The sequence below is a fragment of the Pelophylax lessonae genome, assembly GCF_965119305.1.
Source record: "Pelophylax lessonae genome assembly, chromosome: 6".
In the NCBI taxonomy this organism is placed as follows: Eukaryota; Metazoa; Chordata; class Amphibia; order Anura; family Ranidae; genus Pelophylax; species Pelophylax lessonae.
In genome coordinates, this window is record NC_138773.1 from 97,042,760 (window position 1) to 97,059,733 (window position 16,974).

At 48.1% G+C, this 16,974-nt stretch overlaps 1 protein-coding gene across 1 annotated transcript in view; it reads right to left on the bottom strand.

Moving 5' to 3' along the window:
- Positions 1-354, bottom strand: part of SUN1 (Sad1 and UNC84 domain containing 1) — a 135,659-nt gene extending 135,305 nt beyond the window's left edge. The window contains exon 1 of the mRNA XM_082260650.1: positions 157-354. The gene's annotated coding sequence lies outside the window, so the exon portion shown is untranslated. The remainder of the gene's footprint in view (positions 1-156) is intronic.
- Positions 355-16,974: the final 16,620 nt, after the last annotated feature.

Genomic DNA, 16,974 nt, shown 5'->3' on the forward strand with positions numbered 1-16,974 from the left:
CACTCAGGCCTCCTATTTGGAGCTGCGCTGAAGCTTTCAGAGAGCAGAAGCTTTACAAAACATAATATAAGCAGCATAGCAACAATGAAAGATCATTCAACTATTTATAACTTGCTACGATCAGTCTGAAGGAGGAGAGAAAGCACACAAGCAAACCTAGCTTTCCAGGTTCCTGAAGCCTCTGCGACACATGTTCTAGAGGAATGAAGACACACCGCTACATGCCAAGTCCTTTCATATCCAGCTGTGGTGGTGGGAAAAGAGGAAGTTTGCAAGTTGACAGTATCTGCTATTCCACACTGCTGCAAGATCCCAAAATGGCTTCCCTATCTCAACAAAGCCTGAAGGATCAGCCTAATCCGATACACCCACTCCACAGTTCAGCCTGTCTGTCTGAGCCTCACTTCAAACCGATTGGATGACTGCAATACAAGACAGCCCACAAGCCTAAACTTAACCAGTTACCTGCTGTGCATAGTAGAAAGCAATGCCAGAGCCCTGTCTGCATAAGATCACTGGGAAATTGTAAGTACTTTGATCATGGGATTGGAAGCTGAATAGGAAAAAACAGCAGGTTTCCCTCAATGCAGGACATGACAGCATTGCATTACAAGTGGTTGGGAAATAAAATTACTTTACTGATAGCTGCACTCTGCATTTAAAAACACAAATACATAAGAATTTAAATGTATGCTGTTCAGGAGAATAAGTTGTGTTTACTATAGGAATTTAAATTAGTTTTTTTTTTTTTTTTTTTTTTTTAATGTTAAAAAGTTATCCCAGAGGACACATTTGCTTTTTCAAGCGCCGCTTGATCCAAGCAAACCTTTCATACATGTGGACAATAAAATACTACATAGTAACCTATGGCAACCAGTTAGAATTCACCAACCAGGGTATAAAGCCTGATCTCTGGCTGGTATTTATGCAAATAAATCCAGCGTAATCTTAAAACTTGCAGCCGCAGATGTGCACTTCGACGTGAACAGCAGATAAACAAACTTCTCATTCCCACACAGCAAGAATGTGCAGAGACAGGACCGGCTGGTAATAGGCAGCGCTGGTATCAATGTGTGTACTGCAGATATTAATCTCACAGCACAACTATAAACATCTGAACTTAAAATATAACTAAACAGGGCTACACAAAAAAAAAAAGGGGATTTAAAACTATGAACAAAGACTTGTACTAAAGCAATGGAAGAACTCATTCATCAAGCCAGAGAAACATCCCAGAAATTCAACACAACCTGGGCTGCCTGGCACCACTTTACCAAAAACAGCAGAATACCACACACTCACGGCTTAACCCAAGATAACCCTTAAACACGACCACATGGAGGAGAGGGGAGACCCCCTTCCCAACTCTCTTTCCACCCTTACATCGCCATCTCTCAAACCTTTAATTATATCTCATCACCCAACCTGACCCAATTAGCATACCAGCCCAGCACTAACGCCCTGAACTCGCTCAACCAAAGCATTGTACCCTGTGAACATAATCGCTTACAACCAACTCCTCCAGACTACGAAATGCACACCCCATGCATCCCAAGCTTACAAAACCGAGCTCACGAAAATGATCTTCCATGCATATCCCACACACCTAACTATCATTACACACCTCAGACCCAATAGCATACCTTCCACTCACTCCCGCTTATGCCAGTACTCCTTAGAAAAGGTATTGCCAAGATATCCCATAAAAACTTTTCAAGGTTCAAGGTACTGGTCCTAAATCCCCCGATTGTCTCTAATACCATAGAAAAAGCCCTGGATTTCCTCCCTCATTGGACACAGTCAGATCCCGTAGGGGTATTCTGGACCACAAGACAAACATGTTCCCATACACAGCCTCAAAATCTGAACCCACCCAACAACGTTTTTTCCTGATGTTCTGTTAAGGTCTTATTTCGTCATATAACCTCATGGAGGACTTTACACAAGCTATTGTAAATGCTAGTTGAGAGATGTTTCCTCACTAATCCTTTCAAAAGTCTTGTACTCCTGTTATTAAAAACCACTGATGTATATCCTTGATACTGTATGTTCACAAAACCTCAAAATATGTTGAAAGAAAAAAAAGAAAGAAAAAAAAAAAAAAAAACATACAAAAATTGTCATACAACATAGGTATTTTTTTTTTTTTTGTTTATGGTTTCTGATCATGTGCAGTCTTCGGGCTCTTTCACATGGGCGATCCGATCAGAACCGCCTGTCAGTTTTTTAGGCGGATCTGATCGGATCCTCCATGCAGCTCTATGGGACACCCGCTGCGATCCGCTTCCGATCCTGTGCTTGAAATCTGGACGGATGGAAACCCTATTTTTCCATCCGTTCAGTAATCGGATCGGATCTGATGAGAGCGGACAAGCGGTCCGCTCTCATCCGATCCCCCATAGAGGGCAGCGGGTGCTGAGACACCTCCCTCTCCGCTCTGCAAGCGGAGACGGAGCTGTAATCCGCCCGGCTCAGCGGGGATCGCGGATCGATCCCCGCTGAGCAACACGGATCCGCCTACGGAGGCGGACCGTGTGAAAGAGCCCTTATGATTTTTCTTGTACGAAAACGGTAGATATTAAAAACGAAAACTGTTTGTTCTGTTCCTGTACGAGAAAAAAAAAAAATTGAGTTTGTCCCTTTGGGAATTTTCTTACAAAAATTTGGAATCGGCTGTCGAATTGTGTACAGACTATACACAAATTGGACCAAAACGTTGGCCCAATTTTCTTATATAGTGTGTACGAGTCTTAAAGGAAAAACTTTTTTTTTGTTTTAGCTAGAGTGGGGATGGATTAGAACACCTGTCAGTTTTTATTGCCATCTGTGTCCCCATTAAGGAGATTCCCCCTACTTGTCCTGTTTACCGTTATCATTGAAAGTGAAAGAAAATCCAACATTTTGGGTTGTCCCCAGAAAAGTAAGAGAGGGGAATCTTCCAATGGGGACACTAGTTCTAGTGACCTGGGGGGCCCCCCCAAAGGAATTCCAGTTGTCTGGATAAATGGAGCCCAAGTCCAGTTGTAGAGATTACATTTTGTCTTCCCAAAAAAAAAAAAAAAAAAAAAAAGGCATGCCATGCTTACCTGCTATGTGCAGTAGTTTTGCACAAACCCACCCTTCTGGGGTCCCCCACCAGCTGTGGGGGGGGGGCACACCATGCGGGCTCAAACTCCCCACCCCCCATCCATAACACAGCACACAACAGAGCTGAGGCTGTCAATCATAAGTTGTGTGCTGGAGCTCACTTATTTTTCCTCTTGGTGCCAGGAAAACTTGTAACAAGTGACTCATGCAGATAGAGAAAAAAGCAGCAGACACAAATTACACAGTGGAGACAGATACACACTATAGAGGCATATGCTTTGTTTATATTTCATGTCTGAGGTTTACAACTACTTCAACCCTGTATTGCATGTTCGGTGTGAATAGAGCTGATTGTAACGGATTATAGGAGTAAGATAAGCATTTGCTCCCTGTGTCCCCCTGGACATCAGTGTTTTTTTTTTTTCTCTGGACTATAGGGGTCAGCAGTAGTAAAATTGGCTGCCAACAAACAAGAGATCCAAGGACAGTGGTGGCCGGTGCGTTGAGGGAGCCTAATTTACATGCAGGGCGCCGGACGCATGGAGTTCAATGGGGTTTTGTTTTTTTTCTGAATCACCCGATTAGAGCCAGAGGCTCTAATAGGCTTCAGAAAAGGGAGGACCCGGGGCGCAGAGCAGTTCGCCCCGAGCCCACCCATTGTGTGACAATAGCGAATGAAAATTCGCTATTGTCACTCGGATCCTCCTCCTGGCCAATCAGGAAGCGGGTCCGAGACCCGCTTCCTGTTGGGCCGAAAGGCAAAAACCATGCCATTGGCCGAGGCGGAGGCGGGAGGACTCAAGGAGACGCCGGGGGACTGAGGAGAAGCCGTCGCTGCATCAGGATAAGTGCACTGGTCTGGGGGGGGCACACTACGCCACGCTGGTCACTCTGCAGTGAAAGGGGGCACGCTATACCTTGATTACTTAAGGCCCCTTTCACACTTTTGTGAACTCAAAGTCACGCACTTTTTTTACAGCGTTTTTTGCTGCAAAGCAATGCCTATTAGATTTTTCTGTTTGCGCGCCAATTTTTCTGTTTGAGCACCAGCTGCCACTGTCCAAGGATGCACGACATTTGTCCTGCCCTAAAAACAAGGAAGTAACTGAAGAAATGCTTTTAAAAAACAAGTTTAACACAAGTAAATATGATATACAGCACTTCCCTATCTATTTATCAATACTAGCAGCAGGATTAAAAAAAAATAGTCCATGTTATTGAATGAATGAAGCTCCAGGCTCCTTCAGAAAAAAAAATTAAAAGTCAGCAGCTACAAATACTGTAGCTGCTGACTTTTCAGGGCCACATTACCGCGACGCTACTTCGGGTGGCGTCCTCCGAGGTCGCGGTGCGAGCAGCGCGCCGCGACCTCGGAGCGGCCGCCATGGACTTCATAACATTGAAGTCTATGGCGGTCGCCTCCTGGTCGCCCCAAAGAAGCTCCGGACCCTTTTTCTAGGTCGGAGCGACTTGTGTCGCTCCTATTAGAACGGGTCCGCAGCTTCCCTATGGGAGGCGACCTGCGGCGACCTGTGAGGTGACCAGGTCGCCTCACAGGTCGCCCTAGTGTGAATCGAGCCTAAATATCCAGGAATCCAGCAATGTCTTCACCTGAGACGTTTTTCCAACTCGGCTAAGGGAAACCGGCAGTGAAGCCTTGTGGATTTAGAGGTGTTACCTACTGCACATGCATGGGAACGGCCTGGCGGCGGGGAAAGGAGGAGGGGGGCCGAACTTCCGGCTGAGGTCACCGCAGCAAAGTCAGCCGGAAGTGGGAGCAGGCATTTGTCAAAACCCTAAAAAGGTGCCAAATGTGGCAGTAGACGGGGGGGGGGGGGGTTGGAGGCAACAAGCGGAGCTTCCCCTTCTTAGGTGGAGCTCTGCTTTAAGCTTAATTCCAGGCAGATATGTATGACAGGGCTTGACAAATTTGCTTGAAATCTAGGAGCCATCTAAAGTTAGGAGCCAGTTTTTGTTCGCGCATGCCGAATGGCCGGCTTCTGCGGGACCGGCTGCCATACACACGGGCCCAATGGATTGCCAGTTTTTAATGAACCGGTTGATGTTGCCCGGCATTTGACCTGTGTGAACTTTGTTTACTTCTCCTGAGAGATATTAAAGAAAAACACTCCAACCACCATGAACACTTCAGTGATATGAAGTGGTCATGGTGGTAGGAGTCAAAAACACTGCACATGCTAGGATATTTACAATTATGTGCTAGGGGCTAGTTGCACCCCTAGCACATGTGACTTACTGCTGGCGGGTACTGCTGGATGAGAGTGTGAGGATCGGCGCTGGAGGAAGCATGCAGAGCTGATGCTTCCTGTATCTATCCTCTTACAGGCGGAGTGCATTTGATATCACTCCGCCTGTCTCAGGACGGAGCCGGAACTATACAGGAAGCATCGGCTCCGTTCGGTCACAGCTGACAGACAGCCGGGACATTGCGCGGCACTTGCGGGTGTCAGGGAGCCGCAGCCCGCATGCGGGAGACTCCCGCACCTCGCAGCAGACTTTGGATGTCTGGCGACAAGACACCCACCTCAGTGTAACCCAGGCGCCAGGCCGCTAATTCTAGTCACCAACAAGATTCGGGGTTTGTCGAGACGTGATGTATGACAAAAAAAAAAAAAAAAATCACCACGCATCTATAGCAAAAATGTTGTATTCTAGTAACTGTATGATGGTAAAAATCTGATCCCCATTTTACAGGCATTTATACCTTTTCTATACCTTTACAAGCGGGTGAAGCTGTCCAGCAAGAATGCCTTACAGGCTTTGTGACAAAGCATACAATGCAGGGGTTGCTTACAGCAGTCAGCTTTTATTCATATAAAGTGGTTCTAAAGTCACAAGGTTTTGAAACACGAGAGAAGAGCTCCAGTCTCCCAAGAGAAATGTAAAAAGTCAGCAACTACAAATACCAGGGTTCGTACACATTTTTACCAATAAAATTCCATGACTTCAAGTAAGTATTCATGAATCATGACCCAATGTTTCATGAAATGTCTATGTAACTATTGTAATTTAACCAATATTAGCTATATTCGAATTACTGGAGAAAGAAAAAAAGTTTTGATGGGCGCTCCTGCTTGGGGATAAAGCTTCAGTTCAGGCAGTCATGATGGATAAGGTGCAGCCGGACTGGTATGGATGGCACAGATGCAGCGCTTACATCGAGGGCAGCTCTTTGTTAGGCCGAAAGCAGCAGTCCCACAGAAAAGAGAGAAAGGCACCACTCAGTGTAGCACCACTCAGTGTAGCAGATGTAAATAATTTTATTGACACATAAAAAAAAAAAAAAAAAAAAAAAAAAACTTACATGGGAGGTAAGTGTATCTTCATAGCTCGGCGTCCTTCGTGTCCGCGGTGTTTCAGTCACTGAGGCTGGCCAGCAGCCGGGAGATGACACTAGGGGAGAACCAATCAGGGGACTCAGTCAGATCGAGGCAGCGGTGAAGCGCATACCTCACTGGAGGGCCGCACGCATGCTCCGAAACCCGTTACCGCCCACCTTAAGGAAAACCAGCAGTGAAGACTTCTAGCTTTACAGCTGGTGTCGTGCTGTGCTTAATGAATGGTCCTGCAGTATTCTGGGACCTGTGTGTGTGTCCCAGAACACTGCAGGGGGGTGGTGGGGAGGCAGGGTCAAATATTCTCAGATCGCTTCAGTAGTCTGACTCAGAAGAGGGCTCCCCTCCACCCAAAGTGCCAAATGTGGTAGTGGAGGGTGCAAGCAAGCAGAGCTACCCCCTTAGTGTGGAGCTCCACTTGTATTACAATAAACAAATGCCCTAATGACCTGTTAACCAACCCACCCTCCCCAAAATACTACTCCCAAGTCCTGTATCAATCCAGCTCTTTGCCCATTCACAGAAGCGTTAAGCCCCGTACACACGTACTGATCGTCGGCGAACGATCGGCCGTCTTTTGTCCCCGGGCTGTCGGTGTCTGTTGAAAAGTGCAAAGACAGCACAAGAATTTTGTCCGCCGACTACAGAAGTGATGTCATGTAATGGTTAACTTTCCCTGTGTTTTTTTCTTTTCTGAGCATGTCCAGTCTTGCAAACCTGCGGTCTGTCGGCCGAATTCTGTACTGACTGGCGAACAATCGGCCGCTCTGGTGTCGGCATACAAAAATTTTAATGCTTGCATGACAGATTCTTATCGGCAGAATGTGCACTGACGGCTGTCGGAGGCATCATACTAACAAGCCTACAATCGGCAGATCGGTCGTCGGCCGACGCTTTTCGGCCGACGATCGGTACGTGTGTACGGGCCTTTACTCTCTAAGAGGGAAGGGGGGGGGAAGGGGGGGAACCCGGGGGTCCGTCCATCCCAGGGAGGGGGCCCACATCTATGCCAAGACCCTCCAGGGGTAGTGGGGGGGGGCAGCTACTTACCACACCAGGAACAGGGTGGGCACCGCTCCGGACAGGACACCGCTCCATCTTAAATGTGGGTGCTGTCAGCCAGGAGGATATGCTGCGACTCAGACCGAAGCCAGTTCGTATTCGTCCTCGTGAGACGTTTAACTGGCAGGCCAGCCCCCGTCCAGGGGGGCTATGTCGCGGCCAACCTGCAGTCTGTGCGTGCCTGCTGGCAGGACTGGGGGGCCCTAAGGATCTAGATTATCCAGTTTGTTGACCAGTCCGGCACTTGATTATAGTTTTCACAGAAACAAAATAATGAAGAGGAAAAAAAGCTGAGTAAAGCCCCATACACACGTACTGATCGTCGGCCGAACGATCGGCCGTCTTTTGTCCAGGGCTGTCGTGTGTTGAAAACTGCAAAAGACTTCACGAATTTTGTCGGCCAACAACAGCCGACTGCAGAAGTGATGTCATGTGATGGTTAACTTTCCTTGTCTTTTTTCTTTTCTGAGCATGCCCAGTCTTGCTAATCTGCTGTCTGTCGGCCGAAATCTGTACTGACTGGCGAACAATCGGCCGTTCTGGTGATGGCCAACAAATATTTTAAAGTCTGCACGACAGATTCTGTTCGGCCGAAAATGCGCTGTCGGCAGCATCATACTAACAAGCCTACAATCGGCCGATCGGTCGTCAGCTGAATATTTACGGCCGACAATCGGTACGTGTGTACGGGGCTTTAGGCTTACCGGTAACTCCTTTTCTGAGTCTTCCAGGACAGCCCATGAGACCTAGGGCTCCTCCTACCAGGACAGGAAACACATTAACCCCACCAGATAAAAGGCGGTCCTCTAGTCCTCACCCTTCAGTATTCTCGAAAACCGTAGAACATCCTGTAAAACCTATGCATAATACATAAGGCATTACCGGGTGGGAATCCAGCTGTCCTGGAAGACTCTCAGAAAAGGAGTTACCGGTGAGTAACTCGCTTTTCTCAAGTCGTCTTCCAGGACAGCCCATGAAACGTTGAGCCAGAACTTACCAGATTAGGAAGGGACTACTGCCTGGAGCACCTTTCGACCAAACGCCTACTCCTGAGAGGAGAGGAGTTCCAGGCGATAAGGTCTAACTAAGGTCGAAAATTTAGACCAGGTAGCTGCCTTACAGATTTGTTCCGGTGAGGCACCAGCCCTTTTCGGCCCAGGACGCACACAAGGCTTTTGTTGAATGTACGTTGATAAGGTGGAACATGATTGCTGACTTTGTAGGCCTCAGTAATTGCCGGCTTTATCCACCTAGCTATGGTGGCTTTAGAGGCTCCATTACCCATATTCCAAAAAATACTACAAATAAGGTTTCAGACTTCCTAAAGGTTTTGGTCACCTCCAGGTAGGCTAGAAGAACCCTTCTGACATCCAAAAAATTAAAACTCCTTTCTTTGTCATTTTCTGGAGTATTACAAAAAAGTTGGTAGTACAATATCCTGTGATCTATGAAAGGAAGTGGCTACCTTAGGTAAAAAACCTGGAGCGGTTTTTAACACTACTCTATTATTAAAAATCATAAGGAAAGGTTCTCCAATTGAGAGGGCCTGTAATTCACTGATCCTAGGAGCTGACTTAACTGCAATTAGGAACACAGTCTTCAGTGTGAGTAACTTTATTGACAAATCCTTCAGAAGCTCAAAAGGAACAGTCACCAAGGCTTGAAGAACTAGAGATAATTCATGTCCTACTTGAGACCTGACTACTTTTGGTTTAGATCAGGCAACTGCTCTAAAAAAACCTAGTTATGAAGGGTTTTTCCAGAAGGGAGTACTGGAGAAAAACACTAATGGCCGCAGCCTGCACTTTTAGGGTACTAAGGGATAGACCTTTGTCGGCACCCTCCTGAAAAAAATCCAAAACAGACGGAACATTAGGGAATAATATTTGATTCTCTGACAACCAAGAATTAAATCTATTCCAAACTTTGCAGTATATAGCTCTAGTGGTAGGCTTTCTTGAACTAATAAGGGTCTTCACCACTTTGGCTGAAAACCCCTGGAAGAGCCATTGGAGGTTCTGAGGCTAGTGTCTGTAGACATGAATACCGTGGCCTTTTGTGCCAAGAGGGGGCTATTAGAATCAAGTTGGTGTCCTCCAAGAGGAATTACCAGAGGACTTCCATGATTAGTGTGATAGGAGGAAAGGCATAGCAGAGGCCGAATGGCCAGGGATTCGCAAAAGCGTTGATCCCCAGGGACCGATTCCTTGGATTTAGGAAAGAAAAAAACCTCTGTTTTGCTGTTTATTTGGTTCGCAAAAAGATCCACCTCTGGGAAGCCCCACCTGGCCGTAAATCCAGCAAAGGTTTCCTCCTGGTTGAGGGACATTTTTGGTAAACTCATTTAATGAATCCAAGCTCTGCAAGCTGAGATAACATGCACTGCATTGATGTATTCACACAATTTCACACTACCAGCAAGAATAAGTCCTTACATTTGAAGAGCACCTGTCATTTCAGATCCATGATGGGAGCAGGCATCCACTCACCTGCCACCACGTGCCTCACCTTGTGTCACTGCCGCATCACCAGCCATCCCATTTAAGTGAATGGGACGGTCGGTGAGTCAACAGCAGGTCACAGGAGGAGTCGCTGTAGGACAGAGCTGACAGTTGCTCTTTAAAAATTATGATTTAACCCCTTCCTGCCCACGCTATAGCCGAAAGACGGCTACAGCGTGGACCTAAATTGCAGGGAGAGCGTCAATGTACATCCTCCTGTGCATGAGTTGGCTCGCTCTGTGGTTAGCGAGTCCATGAGACTTGGCTGATCATAGGTCGGAGTAAGGAGTTGATCCCAGCCCCTTACCACATGATCAGCTTTCAGGCAATGGCAGCTGATCACATGAGGAGAAAAAAAAACCCCCCAAAAAAGCAGAACACACATCGGTCCAGAACAGAGAGCGCCACTGCCGCCTCATCAGTGCACATCAATGAAGGAGAACAAAACTATGAAAACTTTTTTTTTTTTTTTCAAAAATTTTCGGTCTTTTGTTTGTTTGTTTAGCAAAAAATATAAACCCCCAGTAGTGATTAAATACCACCATAAGAAAGCTCTATTTGTGTGAAAAATTATAAAAATGTCATTTTGGTACAGTGTTGCATGTCTGTGCAATTGTTTAAAGTGCAACATCGCTAAAAGCTAAAAATAGGCCTGGGCAGGAAGGGGGTTTAAGTGCCCAGTAGGCAGGTGGTTAAATTGAATTGATTTAACTCAAGACCTTTTTACTAGTGATTTAAATCAAATTTTAAGGAAAGCTTCACCTTTAGGCCCCTTTCACACAGGTGGACCGTTCAGATCCGTCTGTCCGTTTTTTTGGCGGATCTGAACGGTCCCCCCTTGCATCTCTATGGGGGATCGGATGTCTGCGGAGACATGTCTGCTGACATCCGATCCGTCAAATCTGGACGGATGGAAACCCTATTTTCCATCCGTTCAGCGGATCGGATGAGAACGGACCGACGGTCCATTCCCATCCGATTTCCCCCATAGAGATGCATGGGGAACTAACAAAAAAACAAGCAAAAATTTTTTTTTTAAACAAGCAAAACATTTTTTTGCTTGTTTATTATGTATTCGGTCTGACCAGACTACCGAGGTTGAGCAACCCACCCCACCCCCCACACACACACCTGTACTCTATCGGTGTCCACTATCAAGTGGATATAGGAGGAGTCCCCTGTAGTGCATTTGCACATCTTTCCCAGCAAGGAGTGTTGTCTCCAAGGGTTAGAAAGGCTGGATTCATCTCTTTTTTATGGATAGTGTAGGACCCACTGATAATGGGGTACTTTGACGTAGTGGTGGGCTTGAGCACTATATGGCCATATGATGGGGCCAAACCCCCATTTTTATTTATGGATTGTCTTCAAATTTGGTAGTAATTCTTTTGCATGTGTGCGCTATTCTTTTTTAATATGCATGGGGAACTGACAGCTGTGTCTCCGCACACAGCGCGGAGACACAGCTGTCATCCTCCTGCTCAGCGGGGGATCGGCGGCTAGATCCCCCGCTGAGAAAAACGGAATCCGTCCGACGGACAGATAGTGTGAAAGGGGCCTAAGGCTCTATTCACACTAGTACCAACTCCAAAGTTGCACAGACTTTGGAGTGCAACTTTGGATGCGTGCAACTTGGATACAACTTTGCCTTTGACCAGTGATAATTGACAACCATTGCACACAAGTTGAATTGTATAACACTCAGGCAGGACTTTCATACAACTTCTGAGGGTTAACATTAAAGTCTATGGCTCTCAAGTTGCATGGACGTCGGAAGTCGGAAAGTAGTGCATGAACTAAAGTTGCTGCAACTTTAACGCATATATGAATAGTTATCATTGGAAACCATGGGGAACAACTTGGTTCATGCAACTTTGAGGTCTAAAGTTGCATGACAAGTGTGAATGGGGCCTTAGTGATGTTGGTTATTACTAAATTCCCCACCTGGGATAATACTTGCCTCAAGCTATCTTTCCCCTGACACTGCCTTAGCCTTTTCCTTTTTTTGAAACGCACAGGTCATAGGCCATTGATTCCTAAGGACAAGTAGCATTCGTGGTGGCTTTCAATGGTGCCTCAGAACACATCACAGGAATAAATGGGGCCTCAGCACATATGTGCAGTTTTCAAAACACCATCCAGACAGGAAAGATCATTGGGTTATGGCTGAGGAAGTTATCTCAGGTGGGCTGCACTCAGGGGTGAAATTTTTCTTTAACCCACCCCCCCCTGCCTAGTGCCTACTAAGGTACGTTTATATAAATGTCGGTTCACATTTGTGTGATGCGGGAACACTAATATACAGCACGTTCCCGCATCGCATCCGCACCCCTGGCAGTTCACACTGCCATATGCGATACGCTGGGGGTGTCAATTAACAGTCAACACCCCCAGATAAGATCACATATCGCAGTGCGATCTGTAAGTTTGCACAGAATCGGATACACTAGTGTGAACCACCATGCGATCCGATTCTGCTGCGGACCAAAAAAAAAGGGTCCTGTGCGTCTTAGTGCAATTGCGGTGCAAATTCAGCCATACAAACTGTATGGCTGAATTTGCACCACAAAGAGATCGCATGCAATTTAGGAGCAGTGTGCTCCAAATTACATGCGATCTCTGATCGTACTAATGTGAACCAGCACTCAAGGGGTTAAAACAAACTAACAGCTGCAGTATTGTTCATTATATCCAGCTATCAAGTAAAGATTATCTCAGCGACTGTGGAATCGCCTGATTGCTTTTATAGGTTTGCATGAAAATATGCAGGAATGAAACTATAATGTACGCCGCATCTGAAAACTGCCGACGTCAGGCAAAGTGTCCCTAACAGTAGCCATATACTAAGCATTTCAGTTTAAAATTCTGGATTCTTCCACCAGCCTACAACTGCAGCATTTGTGCAATTGTTTCCAAGTGTCAGGTAAATTAAAGCACTGTAGTTCCAGTGAAAAGTTCGTTTAAGTTGATCTCAACCCCAATTTCAAGATTTGATCATTCAATACTGGGAAATAGGTAAAATAATGGTTTATAGAATGCTGTAGTAATTAAAGCTGATAGAACGCTTCAAATTGAACCAGAACCCCCAAGTGTACAGGGTTTTTGATATTTCATGGCACAAGATGGCAAAAGGATCAGCACATTACCAACTAGGCTCTGACTTCCAATAAGGGCAGGCCAGTCTCCCGACACCTAGCCAAGTCCCCCAAACCCCCGAGCAAGCAAGGGGCCCGCAGGTGACCCCCAAACCCCCGGCAACCAAGGGGCCGGCAGGTGACCCCAAACCCCAGCAAGCAGGGACCCGCAAGTAACCCCAATGCCCAGCATGCAAGGGCCACCAAGTCACCCCAATGGCCAGCACGCAATTCCCCATAAGTCTCCAAAAGTCCAGCAAATAATGGCCTGCAAGTCATCCCACAACCCAGCAAGTCACCAACGCCACGCAAACAAGAGCTTGCAAGTCAACCCAACTTCCAGCAAGCAAGAGTCTGCAAGTCAACCCAATGCCCTGCAATGAAGGGCCTGCATGTCACCCCACAACCCAGCAAGTCACCAATGTCCAGCAAGCAAGGACCCAAAAGTCAACCCAATGCCCAACAAGACTCCCAACACCCAGCAAACAAGGGCCTGCAAGTCACACTACAACTCAGCAAGACACCCCAACGCCCAGGAGGCATTGGCCCCCCCACGTCACCCCCCAACGCCCAGGAGGCAAGGGCCCCCCCACGTCACCCCCCCCCCCCAACGCCCAGGAGGCAAGGGCCCCCCCACGTCACCCCCCAACACCCAGGAGGCATTGGCCCCCCCACCAACACCCAGGAGGCAAGGGCCCCCCCACGTCACCCCCCCAATGCCCAGGAGGCAAGGGCCCCCCCACATCACCCCCCAACGCCCAGGAGGCAAGGGCCCCCCCACATCATCCCAACACCCAGGAGGCAAGGGCCCCCCCCACATCATCCCAACACCCAGGAGGCAAGGCAAGGGCCCCCCCACATCATCCCAACACCCAGGAGGCAAGGCAAGGGCCCCCCCACATCATCCCAACACCCAGGAGGCAAGGCAAGGGCCCCCCCACGTCACCCCCAAAACCAAAAGCACAAAAGCCTCAGACAGCAAAGCACAGAATACCAAAACTCAGCAAACAAGGCCCAGTACATGTAGTTTGGAAAACCAGTGCTAGGGATACATAACACTACAGCACCTCATACAGTGTAACACACGTCCAGCAGGTACGGAGCCGACCCCTCCCGGACCTCATACTCACCACACAGGCCGCTCCGGTATCCTCACACTCTCTCGATCACCGAAACTAAAACCGACGACACTCCTCTCCCGGGTCAGCTGATGGTCACAGAGCCGCAGAGGCCGCTCTGTATAGAAATGTCCGTGACGTAATCACGCAGCTGGGCGGGAAGCTTGTGAGGCTGTAGTAGAGTATGGAGGAATGAGGATAGATAGGGAAAGCTTGTGACAGACGGCTGTCATAGAATGTGGAGGGTATAAGGGAAGGTAGTATGGACCACAGAGGAACGAGCAGTATGTATAGGAGAGTAGTATAGTGGTGTGTGCAGGAAAGGAAGGAGGGTATGATGGTGGGTACTGAGTACAGGAGAGGAGGGTATGATGGGTACTGAGTACAGGAGAGGAGGGTATGATGGGTACTGAGTACAGGAGAGGAGGGTATGATGGGTACTGAGTACAGGAGAGGAGGGTATGATGGCAGGCGGTTCAGGAGAGGAGGGTATGATGGCAGGCTGTTCAGGAGAGGAGGGTATGATGGTGGGTACTGAGTACAGGAGAGGAGGGTATGATGGTGGGTACTGAGTACAGGAGAGGAGGGTATGATGGTGGGTACTGAGTACAGGAGAGGAGGGAATGATGGGTACTGAGTACAGGAGGGGAGGGTATGATGGCAGGCGGTTCAGGAGAGGAGGGTATGATGGCAGGCTGTTCAGGAGAGGAGGGTATGATGGTTGGTACTGAATACAGAGGAGGAGGGTATGATGGCAGGCTGTGCAGGTTAGGAGGGTATGATGCTGGGTACTGAGTACAGGAGAGGAGGGTATGATGGTGGGTACTGAGTACAGGAGAGGAGGGTATGATGGCAGGCTGTGCAGGAGGGGAGGGTATGATGGTGGGTACTGAGTACAGGAGAGGAGGGTATGATGGTAGGTACTGAGTACAGGATAGGAGGGTATGATGGGTACTGAGTACAGGAGGGGAGGGTATGATGGCAGGCGGTTCAGGAGAGGAGGGTATGATGGCAGGCTGTTCAGGAGAGGAGGGTATGATGGTGGGTACTGAATACAGAGGAGGAGGGTATGATGGCAGGCTGTGCAGGTTAGGAGGGTATGATGGGTACTGAGTACAGGATAGGAGGGTATGATGGCAGGCGGTTCAGGAGAGGAGGGTATGATGGCAGGCTGTTCAGGAGAGGAGGGTATGATGGTGGGTACTGAATACAGAGGAGGAGGGTATGATGGCAGGCTGTGCAGGTTAGGAGGGTATGATGCTGGGTACTGAGTACAGGAGAGGAGGGTATGATGGTGGGTACTGAGTACAGGAGAGGAGGGTATGATGGCAGGCTGTGCAGGAGGGGAGGGTATGATGGTGGGTACTGAGTACAGGAGAGGAGGGTATGATGGTGGGTACTGAGTACAGGAGAGGAGGGTATGATGGCAGGCTGTGCAGGAGAGGAGGGTATGATGGTGGGTACTGAGTACAGGAGAGGAGGGTATGATGGCAGGCTGTGCAGGAGGGGAGGGTATGATGGTGGGTACTGAGTACAGGAGAGGAGGGTATGATGGTGGGTACTGAGTACAGGAGAGGAGGGTATGATGGCAGGCTGTGCAGGAGAGGAGGGTATGATGGTGGGTACTGAGTACAGGATAGGAGGGTATGATGGTGGGTACTGAATACAGAGGAGGAGGGTATGATGGCAGGCTGTGCAGGTTAGGAGGGTATGATGCTGGGTACTGAGTACAGGAGAGGAGGGTATGATGGTGGGTACTGAGTACAGGAGAGGAGGATATGATGGCAGGCTGTGCAGGAGGGGAGGGTATGATGGTGGGTACTGAGTACAGGAGAGGAGGGTATGATGGTGGGTACTGAGTACAGGATAGGAGGGTATGATGGCAGGCTGTGCAGGAGGGGAGGGTATGATGGTGGGTACTGAGTACAGGAGAGGAGGGTATGATGGTGGGTACTGAGTACAGGAGAGGAGGGTATGATGGCAGGCTGTGCAGGAGAGGAGGGTATGATGGTGGGTACTGAGTACAGGATAGGAGGGTATGATGGTGGGTACTGAGTACAGGAGAGGAGGGTATGATGGCAGGCTGTGCAGGAGGGGAGGGTATGATGGTGGGTACTGAGTACAGGAGAGGAGGGTATGATGGTGGGTACTGAGTACAGGATAGGAGGGTATGATGGCAGGCTGTTCAGGAGAGGAGGGTATGATGGTGGGTACTGAATACAGGAGAGGAGGGTATGATGGCAGGCTGTGCAGGAGATGAGTGTGGAATGTATGACAGTGCTATGAGAGCAGTACAGAAAACGAATGCAGCCCTCACATGACTGATTATTGATGGCACACCATGCATCTGGAAATGTAAGTGCCACTCTACATGGTGATGCAGTACCCTGTGGTTTGGTGTGGGGCATTATTATTTTTTTAATTCAGGTGCGTCTTTTGTGTTGCTTGCACATAGGGCACCCCATTGCAATGAATAGGCTGCACTATACATGACGCATGAAAAACACGCTGCGTTTAGTTGTATGTGTGAATTCAGTGCCGGTTCACATTTGTGCGATCACAGAGATTGCATGTACCGGTAATTCGGAGTGCACTGCTACTAAAATTACATGCGATCTCTGTGCGGTGCAAATTCAGCCATACAGTTTGTATGGCTGAATTCGCACCACAATTGCACTAAAAGACGCACAGGACCTTTTTTTTTTTGGTCCGCAGC